This window comes from Esox lucius, chromosome 10 (assembly GCF_011004845.1).
Source record: "Esox lucius isolate fEsoLuc1 chromosome 10, fEsoLuc1.pri, whole genome shotgun sequence".
NCBI lineage: Eukaryota > Metazoa > Chordata > Actinopteri > Esociformes > Esocidae > Esox > Esox lucius.
In genome coordinates, this window is record NC_047578.1 from 14,265,355 (window position 1) to 14,271,354 (window position 6,000).

Consider the following 6,000-nt stretch of genomic DNA (forward strand, 5'->3'; position numbering starts at 1 on the left):
GCTCAACCAAACAAGAATTTCTGATTTATCTTTAAGACAACTTTATATTTCAGGTAGTAATTTGGTTTGTCAAGCCTGATGATATTTTTCCACAAACAACGTTCTTTCCACAAACTCTTGGAAGCAGGCGCAGAAACTAATTCCAAAGCCCAAGGACAAAGATCTGGATAAACAGTCGCCCTTGCCTGTGAACTGAGAAGTGAATCTTTCCAAGACATATGAGCATGCCCAACTCTCTTCTTAACTCTCTCAGAACAATCTCCTCCCTAACTAGTCAGGATTCAAAACTGGCCACTCCATTGAGATTCCTCCCCTCTGTATAACAGAAGCTCTTTGCACGGCTCAAGCTTACTCTCTCTGTTCTCATCCTCCTTGATCTATCGGCTGCCTTCGACACAGAACCATAGTGTCCTACATTCCACCCTCTCTGATTTGGGCGGCTCAGGCTCTGCTCACCCCTGGATTGCTTCCAATCTGGCAGACTGCTCCTACCAAGTGACTTGGAGAGGATTGGTGTCTGCTACGCAGCCTCTCACTACTGGTGTTCCCCAAGGCTCAGTTCTTGGCTCTCTCTTATTCTCTCTATACACCAAGTCTCTTGGCTCTGTCATATTGTCACATGGTCTGCTATTGCTATGCAGATGACACTCAGCTTTTTCTCTCCTTGCCCCTTCTGACATCCAGGTGACAACATGCATCCAAGCGTGCCAGGCCGACAACTTGTTTGGATGGCGGCCCACCACCTTAAGCTTAACCTTGACAAGACTGAGCCGCTGTTCTTTTGCAGGAAGGCCAGTCCATTCCATCATGGTTGACAATTACACAGTGTCCTTCCTTCCAGAGTGCAAAGCACCTTGGCTTGACCCCTCAAAGACATGCTGTCGTTCTCTGCAAACATCAAGGCTGTGACTCGCTCCTGCATGTTCATGCTCTACAACATTTGTGGAGTACTTCACCTTACCCAGGAAGCAGCACAGGTACACGTCTGGGCACTTGTCATCTCATGTCTGGATTTACTGCCACTCACACTTTGTGGGGCTCCCGGCGTGTTCTACTGGCGTGTCCAACCAAATACAAAAACTCACTCAAAACGCACTGGCCCTCCAGATGATGCACCTTCTCTAATTCTCCTATATCACTGCACTTCTTCACACTCTACTCTGGCTTCATGTTGAAGGTCGGATCTACTTTAAAGCTATGGTTTTTGCTTGTCCTTTCTACCTTCAGGCAATGTTGAAACCCTACATCCCTATCAGGGCAATTTGTTCAGCCACCTCTGGACTCTAGGCTATCCCACCCCTTTGTGGCAGTACCTGATTCACACAGTCAAAATTCTTCTTTGTCCTGGCACCTCAATGGTGGAATGAGCTTCCCTTGGAGGCTAGGACAACAGTCTCTACCTGTTTCCAAAAAACATTGAAAAACTCTTCTTTCATAGAGTACTTAAAATAGTTCCACTGCCACCACCTTTGTCTTTTATCTTACGTTTTATGTTCATTATTTGTATCCCCTTCTTTCCAGCACTGACACTGACCAATTTTCCAAAAACTAATTAATTGATTAGAATGGACTTACTACTAACCTTTGTGGTAGTTTTCCCTAGATCATTTCAAATGTATGCATTTACTGTAAGTCGCCCTGGATTAGAGACAGCTAAATGATTAAAATGTAAATGTAAAGATGCCCTCTTTACCTCTTCCATCTATTTCACCAGCCCCCACTTAATGCTAGGTCGAGCCTCTGGCAGAACAGTCACCTCCGACACCTTCTTCATTTTGAGGAAGCAATATTTCTGAACTAATGTGGTCGAGATGCTTGCTGGATTTATCGTGCTGGCATCTTCCTGTGGTCCTGCTGCTTGACTGATGTACCTTATGATTTCCAAGTACAAAGGACACCGCTTTTTCTCATCGGGGGCTCCGTATCTGTTCTGTGAAGTGCCAGAGAAATACATGGGTCCATCAGGCAAGCCGCTGCTGGGATTGTATCAAAGTTGACTGCCAGAGAATTCAATATGCATGCCAAGTGCTCTTGCAGTGACTTAAAAAGGACCTGTCTCAAATGTCTCACAAAAGCAGTTAAAAATGTCTCGCAAAAGTAGTGCCTCTTGGTTGAGTAGGATTCTGGTTCTGGTTCTCATTGCTGTTGATGTGCAGCTGGTTGATAATGGTCATACCTTGTCTCCATCCTGAAATGTTTATATGTTTCTATGATTCAGTAGGAACGTTGTTCGATGAACATCTAAGTTTTTCTGTATCTCTGTTCTGATGCCACAAAATATGCCTTTTCTTTTGTCCTTTATGTGTTCATTTTCAGCACTCACCATACGATTTCTCCCTCGTAATAGCTAGAGATAGTGATGAATATACTCAGCCTATTTAAAAAAAAACATTATCAGTATTTACTACTCAATATCAGTAGTTTGAAAATCCTAAATGCTGTACAAGAGTACAGGCAAAACGGGCAAAACTGTTTTCCAAAACGCTACTTGATTTTCCGTTTTCAGTTACTGTATCGACTTTGAGTATCTCTAATCAAAAAGACAAGCACACACAACATTACACAGTGAAAACACAGGGGTTTACCCATGCATTGCAGTCAGCATGGACAGCATATGCCAGAGAGGTGACTGACAACTTCAACAGATCTCGGGTACTATGATGAAGGCTCGAGTTGGAGGATCTGATGTGGCTGGTGTGGATGGGTACCCAACATAGGGCATCCTGCATCAGTGTCAGGGGTAGAAGTTGTTTCAATAACACATACAAATCAGCTGATGAGCATTTAAGATAATGCGAAGTAGTGACAACAAGTAATGTTCATGTATTTACTGTTGATGTACACTAAATTGCCAGTACATGCTATCTAGATGCAGGAAGATTTGGAGGGCTTTGAATGCAATGTGTTCCTGCGGTTTAGTTAATGGTTAAATCTTTTAAAACGGTTGTGACACACTGAGAAGAATATAGATGGGCATACTTCATCTCTTCAAGTACCAAGTGGCTGGTTTCTCACACCTCTCGCTCTCTGATCTGTCTCTCTCACTCCCATCTATCGTCTTTACCTCTCTCAGCCTCTATCCCCCCGTCTCCAGTTGAGGTATAGAGACAGTTGCTTTATAAAGAAGACTTCCAAAAACAGCTGCGACGTGACACTGTGACACACTGTGCTGTCTCGGTATGATATGTTGCCATGGGGAGAAGTGACATGAAATAGACCTGTAGTTTTAGCAGCAGGCATTGTCATGTAATGTATGCTGTAGCTGTGAGAGAATATTCATGATTCACATTCTAAATATGTCCACCTCTAAATATGTCCATTCCTTTTGATGCATAATATACTCTCACAGAGACTTTAAATCTGTGATGAATAATATGATTTAGATGACATTCTAGTGTTTCCAGATACAATACTTAAGAAGTGTAAGCAAAAGGAAGTATAGATATATCATATCTATACTGCCTATGGTAGGCATTATAGATATGATTAGCATTTTATTTTTCTCTTGTCTACCTTTAATTGCAGAAGATTTTTGTTGAACTCTGATTGCTGTGTAACTACAAAATACTCTTATTGTGCATAGAAATACATTGTAAAACACTCACGTAACTTGGCAAAACACATTTTTAGGAAATTTGTTTTATAGTGCATTTTCTATAACTGAAAGAGAGTATTTTTTATTATTATATTTTAGACCCATTTTGCCAACCTTGTGTGCAATACATGAATACATGACTTTTGTAGGTAGATTCTCACGAGTCAGACAGACACAGTACACAAAAAGGAGTTTCTACCACAAATACACAAAACCTGGGTGTCTGTTTAAAGCAACATTTTCTACAATAAGTTCCTCTCAGAGGACGCATACATGATTTTAGTACTGTACCTCGTATCTCTTAGTTATGTGTGTAAACGCGACCACATGGATCAAGTTTCAGCAGGGTACACATTACCCAAGTATACATACTGCTACAGATTTATTTAAAAGCCAAGAAAGACTACATGAAAGGAACCGTATGACATCCTATATTCATCCTCTGAGTGGTCTCAGTATTGTAAAATACCAGGCACTTAGGAAGACGAGACCATGCAGTGACCTTGTTGGCGTAAGTGCCAGAGCATTGGTAGAGAGTCACTGTGATGACAGGGCTTTGTGCGGTGGCTCTGCTGTGTGTGTGCAGAGTACAAATTACACTGTGACATTTGGGTAGGTCTCTGTGGTTCCTGCACACGTCCACTTCAAAACAATCCCAGCCTCTAAACCAGCGGTAGGTAAACCGGTTCCTGGAGGGGCCTCAGATACTTCTCACTGACTGAGTGAATTGATCAATTCGATGATTGCCTAAATTCAACATGTGTCATCTTCAGGGTCAGTTAAATGAAAAATATGAAGTCCTGGCGGCACTCCAAGGGTTTTTGACTTCTGATCTAAAGAGAAACAGTGCACTGCTGCCAGGGTTACTTTTTAAAAGTTATCTGTTACAGTTACGAGTTACCTGTCCTCATTTATAATCAGTAACATACATTTTTGATTACTCAAACTCAGTAACATAATGTGATTATTTGAATTATGTGAATTTCTTTTAGATTACTTTAATATTGAGAGGCATTAGAAGACAAATAGGAATAGCCTATAACTTATTGAACACCTTTTGCGGGGTCAATCAATGGCCAAGAACGGAATTTGCATTTTCATTTATAGGTTATGTACAGTGCCTTTGGAAAAGGTTTCTAAAGCATTGCTCTCTACTCATCACTCACTAAACTGGTTATTCGCGCCCACCTAAACTAGCGCATGATGATCACACACAACTGAGGCGCACAATTGTTAGTTTTTTTGTAATCATTTAACAGATTACTTGTAATCCGTTACTCCCCAACCCTGACTGCTTGTTCACAGATTTCAAACCAGATTTTAATAGTTTATTTGTAAAACTGAATGCAATTAATTTTACAGCAGGATAATATCCACTTCTTCGATTGATTTGTAAGGCATGCTCCATCTCCAACTGTCTGTGAGGCAGTATACAGAAGAATAAGAGAGCTAACTGATAATTGATTGCATGTGCAAATATGAGAATTCAACTCCAAAAAGAGCCTGATGCTACAGTTCACAAATAATATTATTTCTTACCCCCCTCACCTCACAGCAGACAAGCAGTGGTGCAGCCAGCTATGTGTAAATAAATAGTTCAATCATGATAGGAGTGTTCATTACATTTGGAAGCTTTGATTTTCATGTTGCACTGTAAAAAAAAAAAAAGCACCCCTGCATTTTGACCAAATCCAAGTGAATAAATTACTATTATTTAGAGGCCCACCAAACATTTGACTGTTGTTGCACTTAGGGTTGCCCAAACCCCACCTCCCCCAAACCCCTCCCCCCATCCCGGTAATTAACTCCTTGTGTGTACGTAGGCCAGAAACACATACCACAACGGCAGTGAGCAGTGCCACTCGCTCTACCCTCCGTGCCACCCTGTCTGCCCTTCTATGCCAGCCATGTTTTACTGTGTGTGTGTCACCCTTTTGCCATTCTTGGCAGCCGTGAGTGAACCAGCGACCTCAGTCAGTGTGACCTGCCTTTTGGAGTATGACAAGGAGAGGAAAAAAAAGAGGGAGGGTGGAAAGAGAGAGAGAACGTGAGGGAAGAGAGAAAATAAGGACAAGGAGTGAGAACATTTAGAGTGCAGGGGAGGGAAACTGGTAGAGGGAGGTACAGGAGGGTAGGTAAAAGGTGAGGGAATACGAATCTGGGATGGGCAGAGAAGTGAACTCTCACCATAAGATTTGTATTCCTATGAAGGTTGTCTGTTTGAAGACACGTATTGCATTTGTCATGAAACTGTCAACGCTCTGTGTGATAAAGTAATCTTTTTGGTGATTCTGCCAGACGGCCAAAGTTGCTATAAAATAACTGTCTCCCAATAGCAAATGTTTGGATTTAAGTCATTCAGCAGACCCACAACCCTGCCATTGTAAGTGGCATACTCAACTAAC